The following is an 18,026-nucleotide window of genomic DNA, read 5'->3' as shown; positions in this document are numbered from 1 at the left end:
CCGTACGAGTACATCCATACGGTACCAAACCACACCAAAACGCTGCAATACCGTACGAGTACTTCGTTACGGTACCAAACCACACCAAAACGGTGCAATACCGTACGAGTACATCCATACGGTACCAAACCACACCAAAACGGTGCAATACCGTACGAGTACTTCGTTACGGTACCAAACCACACCAAAACGGCGCAATACCGTACGAGTACTTCGTTACGGTACCAAACCACACCAAAATGGTGCAATACCGTACGAGTACATCCATACGGTACCAAACCTCACCAAAACGGTGCAATACCGTACGAGTACATCCATACGGTACCAAACCACACCAAAACGGTGCAATACCGTACGAGTACTTCGTTACGGTACCAAACCAAACCAAAATGGTGCAATACCGTACGAGTACATCCTGACGGTACCAAACCACACCAAAACGGTGCAATACCGTACGAGTACTTCGTTACGGTACCAAACCACACCAAAATGGTGCAATACCGTACGAGTACATCCATACGGTACCAAACCTCACCAAATCGGTGCAATACCGTACGAGTACATCCATACGGTACCAAACCACACCAAAACGGTGCAATACCGTACGAGTACTTCGTTACGGTACCAAACCACACCAAAACGGTGCAATACCGTACGAGTACATCCATACGGTACCAAACCACACCAAAACGGTGCAATACCGTACCAAACCACACCAAAACGGTGCAATACCGTACGAGTACATCCATACGCTACCAAACCACACCAAAACGGTGCAATACCGTACGAGTACTTCGTTACGGTACCAAACCACACCAAAACGGTGCAATACCGTACGAGTACTTCGTTACGGTACCAAAGCACACCAAAACGGTGCAATACCGTACGAGTACATCCATACAGTTCCAAACCACACCAAAACGCTGCAATAACGTACGAGTACTTCGTTACGGTACCAAACCACACCAAAACGGTGCAATACCGTACGAGTACATCCATACGGTACGAAACCACACCAAAACGATGCAATACCGTACGAGTACATCCTTACAGTACCAAACCACAACAAAACGGTCCAATACCGTACGAGTACATCCATACGGTACCAAACCACAACAAAACGGTGCAATACCGTACGAGTACTTCGTTACGGTACCAAACCACACCAAAACGGTGCAATACCGTACGAGTACTTCGTTACGGTACCAAACCACACCAAAACAGTTCAATACCGTACGAGTACTTCGTTACTATACCAAACAACACCAAAATGGTGCAATACCGTACGAGTACATCCATACGGTACCAAACCACACCAAAACGCTGCAATACCGTACGAGTACATCCATACGGTACCAAACCACACCAAAACGGTGCAATACCTTACGAGTACATCCATACGGTACCAAACCATACCAAAACCGTGCAATACCGTACGAGTACATCCATACGGTACCAAACCACACCAAAACGGTGCAATACCGTACGAGTACTTCGTTACGGTACCAAACCACACCAAAACGGTGCAATACCGTACGAGTACTTCGTTACGGTACAAAACCACACCAAAACGGTGCAATACCGTACGAGTTCATCCATACGGTTCTAAACCACACCAAAACGGTGCAATACCGAACGAGTACATCCATACGGTACCAAACCACAACAAAACGGTCCAATACCGTACGAGTACATCCATACGGTACCAAACCACACCAACACGGTGCAATACCGTACGAGTACTTCGTTACGGTACAAAACCACACCAAAACGGTGCAATACCGTACGAGTACTTCGTTACGGTACCAAAGCACACCAAAACGGTGCAATACCGTACGAGTACATCCATACAGTTCCAAACCACACCAAAACACTGCAATAACGTACGAGTACTTCGTTACGGTACCAAACCACACCAAAACGGTGCAATACCGTACGATTACATCCATACGGTACAAAACCACACCAAAACGATGCAATACCGTACGAGTACATCCTTACAGTACCAAACCACAACAAAACGGTCCAATACCGTACGAGTACATCCATACGGTACCAAACCACAACAAAACGGTGCAATACCGTACGAGTACTTCGTTACGGTACCAAACCACACCAAAATGGTGCAATACCGTACGAGTACTTCGTTACGGTACCAAACCACACCAAAACAGTTCAATACCGTACGAGTACTTCGTTACTATACCAAACAACACCAAAATGGTGCAATACCGTACGAGTACATCCATACGGTACCAAACCACACCAAAACGCTGCAATACCGTACGAGTACATCCATACGGTACCAAACCACACCAAAACGGTGCAATACCTTACGAGTACATCCATACGGTACCAAACCATACCAAAACCGTGCAATACCGTACGAGTACATCCATACGGTACCAAACCACACCAAAACGGTGCAATACCGTACGAGTACTTCGTTACGGTACCAAACCACACCAAAACGGTGCAATACCGTACGAGTACTTCGTTACGGTACAAAACCACACCAAAACGGTGCAATACCGTACGAGTTCATCCATACGGTTCTAAACCACACCAAAACGGTGCAATACCGAACGAGTACATCCATACGGTACCAAACCACAACAAAACGGTCCAATACCGTACGAGTACATCCATACGGTACCAAACCACACCAACACGGTGCAATACCGTACGAGTACTTCGTTACGGTACAAAACCACACCAAAACGGTGCAATACCGTACGAGTTCATCCATACGGTACCAAACCACACCAAAACGGTGCAATACCGTACGAGTACTTCGTTACGGTACCAAACCACACCAAAACGGTGCAATACCGTACGAGTACATCCATACGGTACCAAACCACACCAAAACGGTGCAATACCGTACCAAACCACACCAAAACGGTGCAATACCGAACGAGTACATCCATACGGTACCAAACCACAACAAAACGGTCCAATACCGTACGAGTACATCCATACGGTACCAAACCACACCAACACGGTGCAATACCGTACGAGTACTTCGTTACGGTACCAAAGCACACCAAAACGGTGCAATACCGTACGAGTACATCCATACAGTTCCAAACCACACCAAAACGCTGCAATAACGTACGAGTACTTCGTTACGGTACCAAACCACACCAAAACGGTGCAATACCGTACGAGTACATCCATACGGTACAAAACCACACCAAAACGATGCAATACCGTACGAGTACATCCTTACAGTACCAAACCACAACAAAACGGTCCAATACCGTATGAGTACATCCATACGGTACCAAACCACAACAAAACGGTGCAATACCGTACGAGTACTTCGTTACGGTACAAAACCACACCAAAACGGTGCAATACCGTACGAGTACTTCGTTACGGTACCAAACCACACCAAAACAGTTCAATACCGTACGAGTACTTCGTTACTATACCAAACCACACCAAAATGGTGCAATACCGTACGAGTACATCCATACGGTACCAAACCACACCAAAACGCTGCAATACCGTACGAGTACATCCATACGGTACCAAACCACACCAAAACGGTGCAATACCTTACGAGTACATCCATACGGTACCAAACCATACCAAAACCGTGCAATACCGTACGAGTACATCCATACGGTACCAAACCACACCAAAACGGTGCAATACCGTACGAGTACTTCGTTACAGTACCAAACCACACCAAAACGGTGCAATACCGTACGAGTACTTCGTTACGGTACAAAACCACACCAAAACGGTGCAATACCGTACGAGTTCATCCATACGGTTCTAAACCACACCAAAACGGTGCAATACCGTACGAGTACATCCATACGGTACCAAACCACAACAAAACGGTCCAATACCGTACGAGTACATCCATACGGTACCAAACCACACCAACACGGTGCAATACCGTACGAGTACTTCGTTACGGTACCAAACCACACCAAAACAGTGCAATACCGTACGAGTACTTCGTTACGGTACAAAACCACACCAAAACGGTGCAATACCGTACGAGTTCATCCATACGGTACCAAACCACACCAAAACGGTGCAATACCGTACGAGTACTTCGTTACGGTACCAAACCACACCAAAACGGTGCAATACCGTACGAGTACTTCGTTACGGTACCAAACCACACCAAAACGGTGCAATACCGTACGAGTACTTCGTTACGGTACCAAACCACACCAAAACGGTGCAATATCGTACGAGTACTTCGTTACGGTACCAAACCACACCAAAACGGTTCAATACCGTACGAGTACTTCGTTACAGTACCAAACCACACCAAAACGGTGCAATACCGTACGAGTACATCCATACGGTACCAAACCACACCAAAACGGTGCAATACCTTACGAGTACATCCATACGGTACCAAACCAGACCAAAACCGTGCAATACCGTACGAGTACATCTATACGGTACCAAACCACACCAAAACGGTGCAATACCGTACGAGTACATCCATACGGTACCAAACCACAACAAAACGGTCCAATACCGTACGAGTACATCCATACGGTACGAAACCACACCAACACGGTGCAATACCGTACGAGTACTTCGTTACGGTACCAAAGCACACCAAAACGATGCAATACCGTACGAGTACTTCGTTACGGTACAAAACCACACCAAAACGGTGCAATACCGTACGAGTTCATCCATACGGTACCAAACCACACCAAAACGGTGCAATACCGTACGAGTACTTCGTTACGGTACCAAACCACACCAAAACGGTGCAATACCGTACGAGTACTTCGTTACGGTACCAAACCGCACCAAAACGGTTCAATACCGTACGAGTACTTCGTTACCGTACCAAACCACACCAAAACGGTGCAATACCGTACGAGTACATCCATACGGTACCAAAGCACACCAAAACGGTGCAATACCGTACGAGTACATCCATACGGTACCAAACCACACCAAAACGGTTCAGTACCGTACGAGTACTTAGTTACAGTACCAAACCACACCAAAACGGTGCAATACCGTACGAGTACTTCGTTACGGTACCAAACCACACCAAAACGGTGCAATACCGTACGAGTACTTCGTTACGGTACAAAACCACACCAAAACGGTGCAATACCGTACGAGTTCATCCATACGGTACCAAACCACACCAAAACGGTGAAAAACCGTACGAGTACATCCATACGGTACCAAACCACAACAAAACGGTCCAATACCGTACGAGTACATCCATACGGTACCAAACCACACCAACACGGTGCAATACCGTACGAGTACTTCGTTACGGTACCAAAGCACACCAAAACGGTGCAATACCGTACGAGTACTTCGTTACGGTACAAAACCACACCAAAACGGTGCAATACCGTACGAGTTCATCCATACGGTACCAAACCACACCAAAATGGTGCAATACCGTACGAGTACTTCGTTACGGTACCAAACCACACCAAAACGGTGCAATACCGTACGAGTACTTCGTTACGGTACCAAACCACACCAAAACGGTGCAATACCGTACGAGTACTTCGTTACGGTACCAAACCACACCAAAACGGTTCAATACCGTACGAGTACTTCGTTACAGTACCAAACCACACCAAAACGGTGCAATACCGTACGAGTTCATCCATACGGTTCTAAACCACACCAAAACGGTGCAATACCGAACGAGTACATCCATACGGTACCAAACCACAACAAAACGGTCCAATACCGTACGAGTACATCCATACGGTACCAAACCACACCAACACGGTGCAATACCGTACGAGTACTTCGTTACGGTACAAAACCACACCAAAACGGTGCAATACCGTACGAGTTCATCCATACGGTACCAAACCACACCAAAACGGTGCAATACCGTACGAGTACTTCGTTACGGTACCAAACCACACCAAAACGGTGCAATACCGTACGAGTACATCCATACGGTACCAAACCACACCAAAACGGTGCAATACCGTACCAAACCACACCAAAACGGTGCAATACCGTACGAGTACATCCATACGCTAACAAACCACACCAAAACGGTGCAATACCGTACGAGTACTTCGTTACGGTACCAAACCACACCAAAACGGTGCAATACCGTACGAGTACTTCGTTACGGTACCAAAGCACACCAAAACGGTGCAATACCGTACGAGTACATCCATACCGTTCCAAACCACACCAAAACGCTGCAATAACGTACGAGTACTTCGTTACGGTACCAAACCACACCAAAACGGTGCAATACCGTACGAGTACATCCATACGGTACAAAACCACACCAAAACGATGCAATACCGTACGAGTACATCCTTACAGTACCAAACCACAACAAAACGGTCCAATACCGTATGAGTACATCCATACGGTACCAAACCACAACAAAACGGTGCAATACCGTACGAGTACTTCGTTACGGTACAAAACCACACCAAAACGGTGCAATACCGTACGAGTACTTCGTTACGGTACCAAACCACACCAAAACAGTTCAATACCGTACGAGTACTTCGTTACTATACCAAACCACACCAAAATGGTGCAATACCGTACGAGTACATCCATACGGTACCAAACCACACCAAAACGCTGCAATACCGTACGAGTACATCCATACGGTACCAAACCACACCAAAACGGTGCAATACCTTACAAGTACATCCATACGGTACCAAACCATACCAAAACCGTGCAATACCGTACGAGTACATCCATACGGTACCAAACCACACCAAAACGGTGCAATACCGTACGAGTACTTCGTTACAGTACCAAACCACACCAAAACGGTGCAATACCGTACGAGTACTTCGTTACGGTACAAAACCACACCAAAACGGTGCAATACCGTACGAGTTCATCCATACGGTTCTAAACCACACCAAAACGGTGCAATACCGTACGAGTACATCCATACGGTACCAAACCACAACAAAACGGTCCAATACCGTACGAGTACATCCATACGGTACCAAACCACACCAACACGGTGCAATACCGTACGAGTACTTCGTTACGGTACCAAACCACACCAAAACAGTGCAATACCGTACGAGTACTTCGTTACGGTACAAAACCACACCAAAACGGTGCAATACCGTACGAGTTCATCCATACGGTACCAAACCACACCAAAACGGTGCAATACCGTACGAGTACTTCGTTACGGTACCAAACCACACCAAAACGGTGCAATACCGTACGAGTACTTCGTTACGGTACCAAACCACACAAAAACGGTGCAATACCGTACGAGTACTTCGTTACGGTACCAAACCACACCAAAACGGTGCAATATCGTACGAGTACTTCGTTACGGTACCAAACCACACCAAAACGGTTCAATACCGTACGAGTACTTCGTTACAGTACCAAACCACACCAAAACGGTGCAATACCGTACGAGTACATCCATACGGTACCAAACCACACCAAAACGGTGCAATACCTTACGAGTACATCCATACGGTACCAAACCAGACCAAAACCGTGCAATACCGTACGAGTACATCTATACGGTACCAAACCACACCAAAACGGTGCAATACCGTACGAGTACATCCATACGGTACCAAACCACAACAAAACGGTCCAATACCGTACGAGTACATCCATACGGTACGAAACCACACCAACACGGTGCAATACCGTACGAGTACTTCGTTACGGTACCAAAGCACACCAAAACGATGCAATACCGTACGAGTACTTCGTTACGGTACAAAACCACACCAAAACGGTGCAATACCGTACGAGTTCATCCATACGGTACCAAACCACACCAAAACGGTGCAATACCGTACGAGTACTTCGTTACGGTACCAAACCACACCAAAACGGTGCAATACCGTACGAGTACTTCGTTACGGTACCAAACCGCACCAAAACGGTTCAATACCGTACGAGTACTTCGTTACCGTACCAAACCACACCAAAACGGTGCAATACCGTACGAGTACATCCATACGGTACCAAAGCACACCAAAACGGTGCAATACCGTACGAGTACATCCATACGGTACCAAACCACACCAAAACGGTTCAGTACCGTACGAGTACTTAGTTACAGTACCAAACCACACCAAAACGGTGCAATACCGTACGAGTACTTCGTTACGGTACCAAACCACACCAAAACGGTGAATTACCGTACGAGTACTTCGTTACGGTACAAAACCACACCAAAACGGTGCAATACCGTACGAGTTCATCCATACGGTACCAAACCACACCAAAACGGTGAAAAACCGTACGAGTACATCCATACGGTACCAAACCACAACAAAACGGTCCAATACCGTACGAGTACATCCATACGGTACCAAACCACACCAACACGGTGCAATACCGTACGAGTACTTCGTTACGGTACCAAAGCACACCAAAACGGTGCAATACCGTACGAGTACTTCGTTACGGTACAAAACCACACCAAAACGGTGCAATACCGTACGAGTTCATCCATACGGTTCTAAACCACACCAAAACGGTGCAATACCGTACGAGTACATCCATACGGTACCAAACCACAACAAAACGGTCCAATACCGTACGAGTACATCCATACGGTACCAAACCACACCAACACGGTGCAATACCGTACGAGTACTTCGTTACGGTACCAAACCACACCAAAACAGTGCAATACCGTACGAGTACTTCGTTACGGTACAAAACCACACCAAAACGGTGCAATACCGTACGAGTTCATCCATACGGTACCAAACCACACCAAAACGGTGCAATACCGTACGAGTACTTCGTTACGGTACCAAACCACACCAAAACGGTGCAATACCGTACGAGTACTTCGTTACGGTACCAAACCACACCAAAACGGTGCAATACCGTACGAGTACTTCGTTACGGTACCAAACCACACCAAAACGGTGCAATATCGTACGAGTACTTCGTTACGGTACCAAACCACACCAAAACGGTTCAATACCGTACGAGTACTTCGTTACAGTACCAAACCACACCAAAACGGTGCAATACCGTACGAGTACATCCATACGGTACCAAACCACACCAAAACGGTGCAATACCTTACGAGTACATCCATACGGTACCAAACCAGACCAAAACCGTGCAATACCGTACGAGTACATCTATACGGTACCAAACCACACCAAAACGGTGCAATACCGTACGAGTACATCCATACGGTACCAAACCACAACAAAACGGTCCAATACCGTACGAGTACATCCATACGGTACGAAACCACACCAACACGGTGCAATACCGTACGAGTACTTTGTTACGGTACCAAAGCACACCAAAACGATGCAATACCGTACGAGTACTTCGTTACGGTACAAAACCACACCAAAACGGTGCAATACCGTACGAGTACTTCGTTACGGTACCAAACCACACCAAAACGGTGCAATACCGTACGAGTACTTCGTTACGGTACCAAACCGCACCAAAACGGTTCAATACCGTACGAGTACTTCGTTACAGTACCAAACCACACCAAAACGGTGCAATACCGTACGAGTAAATCCATACGGTACCAAAGCACACCAAAACGGTGCAATACCGTACGAGTACATCCATACGGTACCAAACCACACCAAAACGGTTCAGTACCGTACGAGTACTTAGTTACAGTACCAAACCACACCAAAACGGTGCAATACCGTACGAGTACTTCGTTACGGTACCAAACCACACCAAAACGGTGCAATACCGTACGAGTACTTCGTTACGGTACAAAACCACACCAAAACGGTGCAATACCGTACGAGTTCATCCATACGGTACCAAACCACACCAAAACGGTGAAAAACCGTACGAGTACATCCATACGGTACCAAACCACAACAAAACGGTCCAATACCGTACGAGTACATCCATACGGTACCAAACCACACCAACACGGTGCAATACCGTACGAGTACTTCGTTACGGTACCAAAGCACACCAAAACGGTGCAATACCGTACGAGTACTTCGTTACGGTACAAAACCACACCAAAACGGTGCAATACCGTACGAGTTCATCCATACGGTACCAAACCACACCAAAATGGTGCAATACCGTACGAGTACTTCGTTACGGTACCAAACCACACCAAAACGGTGCAATACCGTACGAGTACTTCGTTACGGTACCAAACCACACCAAAACGGTGCAATACCGTACGAGTACTTCGTTACGGTACCAAACCACACCAAAACGGTTCAATACCGTACGAGTACTTCGTTACAGTACCAAACCACACCAAAACGGTGCAATACCGTACGAGTACATCCATACGGTACCAAACCACACCAAAACGGTGCAATACCTTACGAGTACATCCATACGGTACCAAACCAGACCAAAACCGTGCAATACCGTACGAGTACATCTATACGGTACCAAACCACACCAAAACGGTGCAATACCGTACGAGTTCATCCATACGGTACCAAACAACACCAAAACGGTGCAATACCGTACGAGTACATCCATACGGTACCAAACCACAACAAAACGGTCCAATACCGTACGAGTACATCCATACGGTACCAAACCACACCAACACGGTGCAATACCGTACGAGTACTTCGTTACGGTACCAAACCACACCAAAACGGTGCAATACCGTACGAGTACTTCGTTACGGTACAAAACCACACCAAAACGGTGCAATACCGTACGAGTTCATCCATACGGTACCAAACCACACCAAAACGGTGCAATACCGTACGAGTACTTCGTTACGGTACCAAACCACACCAAAACGGTGCAATACCGTACGAGTACTTCGTTACGGTACCAAACCACACCAAAACGGTGCAATACCGTACGAGTACTTCGTTACGGTACCAAACCACACCAAAACGGTTCAATACCGTACGAGTACTTCGTTACGGTACCAAACCACACCAAAACGGTTCAATACCGTACGAGTACTTCGTTAGAGTACCAAACCACACCAAAACGGTGCAATACCGTACGAGTACTTCGTTACGGTACCAAACCACACCAAAACGGTGCAATACCGTACGAGTACTTCGTTACGGTACAAAACCACACCAAAACGGTGCAATACCGTACGAGTTCATCCATACGGTACCAAACCACACCAAAATGGTGCAATACCGTACGAGTACATCCATACGGTACCAAACCACAACAAAACGGTCCAATACCGTACGAGTACATCCATACGGTACCAAACCACACCAACACGGTGCAATACCGTACGAGTACTTCGTTACGGTACCAAACCACACCAAAACGGTGCAATACCGTACGAGTACTTCGTTACGGTACTAAACCACACCAAAACGGTGCAATACCGTACGAGTTCATCCATACGGTACCAAACCACACCAAAATGGTGCAATACCGTACGAGTACTTCGTTCGGCACCAAACCACACCAAAACGGTGCAATACCGTACGAGTATTTCGTTACAGTACCAAACCACACCAAAACGGTGCAATACCGTACGAGTACTTCGTTACGGTACCAAACCACACCAAAACGGTTCAATACCGTACGAGTACTTCGTTACAGTACCAAACCACACCAAAACGGTGCAATACCGTACGAGTACATCCATACGGTACCAAACCACACCAAAACGGTGCAATACCTTACGAGTACATCCATACGATACCAAACCAGACCAAAACCGTGCAATACCGTACGAGTACATCTATACGGTACCAAACCACACCAAAACGGTGCAATACCGTACGAGTACATCCATACGGTACCAAACCACAACAAAACGGTCCAATACCGTACGAGTACATCCATACGGTACCAAACCACACCAACACGGTGCAATACCGTACGAGTACTTCGTTACGGTACCAAACCACACCAAAACGATGCAATACCGTACGAGTTCATCCATACGGTACCAAACCACACCAAAACGGTGCAATACCGTACGAGTACTTCGTTACGGTACCAAACCACACCAAAACGGTGCAATACCGTACGAGTACTTCGTTACGGTACCAAACCACACCAAAACGGTTCAATACCGTACGAGTACTTCGTTACAGTACCAAACCACACCAAAACGGTGCAATACCGTACGAGTACATCCATACGGTACCAAAGCACACCAAAACGGTGCAATACCGTACGAGTACATCCATACGGTACCAAACCACACCAAAACGGTTCAATACCGTACGAGTACTTAGTTACAGTACCAAACCACACCAAAACGGTGCAATACCGTACGAGTACTTCGTTACGGTACCAAACCACACCAAAACGGTGCAATACCGTACGAGTACTTCGTTACGGTACAAAACCACACCAAAACGGTGCAATACCGTACGAGTTCATCCATACGGTACCAAACCACACCAAAACGGTGCAATACCGTACGAGTACATCCATACGGTACCAAACTACAACAAAACGGTCCAATACCGTACGAGTACATCCATACGGTACCAAACCACACCAACACGGTGCAATACCGTACGAGTACTTCGTTATGGTACCAAACCACACCAAAACGGTGCAATACCGTACGAGTACTTCGTTACGGTACAAAACCACACCAAAACGGTGCAATACCGTACGAGTTCATCCATACGGTACCAAACCACACCAAAACGGTGCAATACCGTACGAGTTCATCCATACGGTACCAAACCACACCATAACGGTGCAATACCGTACGAGTACTTCGTTACGGTACCAAACCACACCAAAACGGTGCAATACCGTACGAGTACTTCGTTACGGTACCAAACCACACCAAAACGGTGCAATACCGTACGAGTACTTCGTTACGGTACCAAACCACACCAAAACGGTTCAATACCGTACGAGTACTTCGTTACGGTACCAAACCACACCAAAACGGTTCAACACCGTACGAGTACTTCGTTAGAGTACCAAACCACACCAAAACGGTGCAATACCGTACGAGTACTTCGTTACGGTACCAAACCACACCAAAACGGTGCAATACCGTACGAGTACTTCGTTACGGTACAAAACCACACCAAAACGGTGCAATACCGTACGAGTTCATCCATACGGTACCAAACCACACCAAAATGGTGCAATACCGTACGAGTACATCCATACGGTACCAAACCACAACAAAACGGTCCAATACCGTACGAGTACATCCATACGGTACCAAACCACACCAACACGGTGCAATACCGTACGAGTACTTCGTTACGGTACCAAACCACACCAAAACGGTGCAATACCGTACGAGTACTTCGTTACGGTACTAAACCACACCAAAACGGTGCAATACCGTACGAGTTCATCCATACGGTACCAAACCACACCAAAATGGTGCAATACCGTACGAGTACTTCGTTCGGCACCAAACCACACCAAAACGGTGCAATACCGTACGAGTATTTCGTTACGGTACCAAACCACACCAAAACGGTGCAATACCGTACGAGTACTTCGTTACGGTACCAAACCACACCAAAACGGTTCAATACCGTACGAGTACTTCGTTACAGTACCAAACCACACCAAAACGGTGCAATACCGTACGAGTACATCCATACGGTACCAAACCACACCAAAACGGTGCAATACCTTACGAGTACATCCATACGATACCAAACCAGACCAAAACCGTGCAATACCGTACGAGTACATCTATACGGTACCAAACCACACCAAAACGGTGCAATACCGTACGAGTACATCCATACGGTACCAAACCACAACAAAACGGTCCAATACCGTACGAGTACATCCATACGGTACCAAACCACACCAACACGGTGCAATACCGTACGAGTACTTCGTTACGGTACCAAACCACACAAAAACGATGCAATACCGTACGAGTACTTCGTTACGGTACAAAACCACACCAAAACGGTGCAATACCGTACGAGTTCATCCATACGGTACCAAACCACACCAAAACGGTGCAATACCGTACGAGTACTTCGTTACGGTACCAAACCACACCAAAACGGTGCAATACCGTACGAGTACTTCGTTACGGTACCAAACCACACCAAAACGGTTCAATACCGTACGAGTACTTCGTTACAGTACCAAACCACACCAAAACGGTGCAATACCGTACGAGTACATCCATACGGTACCAAAGCACACCAAAACGGTGCAATACCGTACGAGTACATCCATACGGTACCAAACCACACCAAAACGGTTCAATACCGTACGAGTACTTAGTTACAGTACCAAACCACACCAAAACGGTGCAATACCGTACGAGTACTTCGTTACGGTACCAAACCACACCAAAACGGTGCAATACCGTACGAGTACTTCGTTACGGTACAAAACCACACCAAAACGGTGCAATACCGTACGAGTTCATCCATACGGTACCAAACCACACCAAAACGGTGCAATACCGTACGAGTACATCCATACGGTACCAAACTACAACAAAACGGTCCAATACCGTACGAGTACATCCATACGGTACCAAACCACACCAACACGGTGCAATACCGTACGAGTACTTCGTTATGGTACCAAACCACACCAAAACGGTGCAATACCGTACGAGTACTTCGTTACGGTACAAAACCACACCAAAACGGTGCAATACCGTACGAGTTCATCCATACGGTACCAAACCACACCAAAACGGTGCAATACCGTACGAGTACTTCGTTACGGTACCAAACCACACCAAAACGGTGCAATACCGTACGAGTACTTCGTTACGGTACCAAACCACACCAAAACGGTGCAATACCGTACGAGTACTTCGTTACGGTACCAAACCACACCAAAACGGTTCAATACCGTACGAGTACTTCGTTACAGTACCAAACCACACCAAAACGGTGCAATACCGTACGAGTACTTCGTTACGGTACCAAACCGCACCAAAACGGTGCAATACCGTACGAGTACTTCGTTACGGTACAAAACCACACCAAAACGGTGCAATACCGTACGAGTTCATCCATACGGTACCAAACCACACCAAAACGGTGCAATACCGTACGAGTACATCCATACGGTACCAAACCACAACAAAACGGTCCAATACCGTACGAGTACATCCATACGGTACCAAACCACACCAACACGGTGCAATATCGTACGAGTACTTCGTTACGGTACCAAACCACACCAAAACGGTGCAATACCGTACGAGTACTTCGTTACGGTACAAAACCACACCAAAACGGTGCAATACCGTACGAGTTCATCCATACGGTACCAAACCACACCAAAATGGTGCACTACCGTACGAGTACTTCGTTACGGTACCAAACCACACCAAAACGGTGCAATACCGTACGAGTACTTCGTTACGGTACCAAACCACACCAAAACGGTGCAATACCGTACGAGTACTTCGTTACGGAACCAAACAACACCAAAACGGTTCAATACCGTACGAGTACTTCGTTACAGTACCAAACCACACCAAAACGGTGCAATACCGTACGAGTACATCCATACGGTACCAAACCACACCAAAACGGTGCAATACCTTACGAGTACATCCATACGGTACCAAACCAGACCAAAACTGTGCAATACCGTACGAGTACATCTATACGGTACCAAACCACACCAAAACGGTGCAATACCGTACGAGTTCATCCATACGGTACCAAACCACACCAAAACGGTGCAATACCGTACGAGTACATCCATACGGTACCAAACCACAACAAAACGGTCCAATACCGTACGAGTACATCCATACGGTACCAAACCACACCAACACGGTGCAATACCGTACGAGTACTTCGTTACGGTACCAAACCACACCAAAACGGTGCAATACCGTACGAGTACTTCGTTACGGTACAAAACCACACCAAAACGGTGCAATACCGTACGAGTTCATCCATACGGTACCAAACCACACCAAAACGGTGCAATACCGTACGAGTACTTCGTTACGGTACCAAACCACACCAAAACGGTGCAATACCGTACGAGTACTTCGTTACGGTACCAAACCACACCAAAACGGTGCAATACCGTACGAGTACTTCGTTACGGTACCAAACCACACCAAAACGGTTCAATACCGTACGAGTACTTCGTTACGGTACCAAACCACACCAAAACGGTTCAATACCGTACGAGTACTTCGTTAGAGTACCAAACCACACCAAAACGGTGCAATACCGTACGAGTACTTCGTTACGGTACAAAACCACACCAAAACGGTGCAATACCGTACGAGTTCATCCATACGGTACCAAACCACACCAAAATGGTGCAATACCGTACGAGTACTTCGTTACGGTACCAAACCACACCAAAACGGTGCAATACCGTACGAGTACTTCGTTACGGTACCAAACCACACCAAAACGGTGCAATACCGTACGAGTACTTCGTTACGGAACCAAACAACACCAAAACGGTTCAATACCGTACGAGTACTTCGTTACAGTACCAAACCACACCAAAACGGTGCAATACCGTACGAGTACATCCATACGGTACCAAACCACACCAAAACGGTGCAATACCTTACGAGTACATCCATACGGTACCAAACCAGACCAAAACCGTGCAATACCGTACGAGTACATCTATACGGTACCAAACCACACCAAAACGGTGCAATACCGTACGAGTTCATCCATACGGTACCAAACCACACCAAAACGGTGCAATACCGTACGAGTACATCCATACGGTACCAAACCACAACAAAACGGTCCAATACCGTACGAGTACATCCATACGGTACCAAACCACACCAACACGGTGCAATACCGTACGAGTACTTCGTTACGGTACCAAACCACACCAAAACGGTGCAATACCGTACGAGTACTTTGTTACGGTACAAAACCACACCAAAACGGTGCAATACCGTACGAGTTCATCCATACGGTACCAAACCACACCAAAACGGTGCAATACCGTACGAGTACTTCGTTACGGTACCAAACCACACCAAAACGGTGCAATACCGTACGAGTACTTCGTTACGGTACCAAACCACACCAAAACGGTGCAATACCGTACGAGTACTTCGTTACGGTACCAAACCACACCAAAACGGTTCAATACCGTACGAGTACTTCGTTACGGTACCAAACCACACCAAAACGGTTCAATACCGTACGAGTACTTCGTTAGAGTACCAAACCACACCAAAACGGTGCAATACCGTACGAGTACTTCGTTACGGTACCAAACCACACCAAAACGGTGCAATACCGTACGAGTACTTCGTTACGGTACAAAACCACACCAAAACGGTGCAATACCGTACGAGTTCATCCATACGGTACCAAACCACACCAAAATGGTGCAATACCGTACGAGTACATCCATACGGTACCAAACCACAACAAAACGGTCCAATACCGTACGAGTACATCCATACGGTACCAAACCACACCAACACGGTGCAATACCGTACGAGTACTTCGTTACGGTACCAAACCACACCAAAACGGTGCAATACCGTACGAGTACTTCGTTACGGTACTAAACCACACCAAAACGGTGCAATACCGTACGAGTTCATCCATACGGTACCAAACCACACCAAAATGGTGCAATACCGTACGAGTACTTCGTTCGGCACCAAACCACACCAAAACGGTGCAATACCGTACGAGTACTTCGTTACGGTACCAAACCACACCAAAACGGTGCAATACCGTACGAGTACTTCGTTACGGTACCAAACCACACCAAAACGGTTCAATACCGTACGAGTACTTCGTTACGGTACCAAACCACACCAAAACGGTTCAATACCGTACGAGTACTTCGTTAGAGTACCAAACCACACCAAAACGGTGCAATACCGTACGAGTACTTCGTTACGGTACCAAACCACACCAAAACGGTGCAATACCGTACGAGTACTTCGTTACGGTACAAAACCACACCAAAACGGTGCAATACCGTACGAGTTCATCCATACGGTACCAAACCACACCAAAATGGTGCAATACCGTACGAGTACATCCATACGGTACCAAACCACAACAAAACGGTCCAATACCGTACGAGTACATCCATACGGTACCAAACCACACCAACACGGTGCAATACCGTACGAGTACTTCGTTACGGTACCAAACCACACC

The sequence above is a fragment of the Rhododendron vialii genome, chromosome 12a (assembly GCF_030253575.1).
Source record: "Rhododendron vialii isolate Sample 1 chromosome 12a, ASM3025357v1".
Lineage (NCBI taxonomy): Eukaryota > Viridiplantae > Streptophyta > Magnoliopsida > Ericales > Ericaceae > Rhododendron > Rhododendron vialii.
This window is presented reverse-complemented; position numbering follows the sequence as displayed.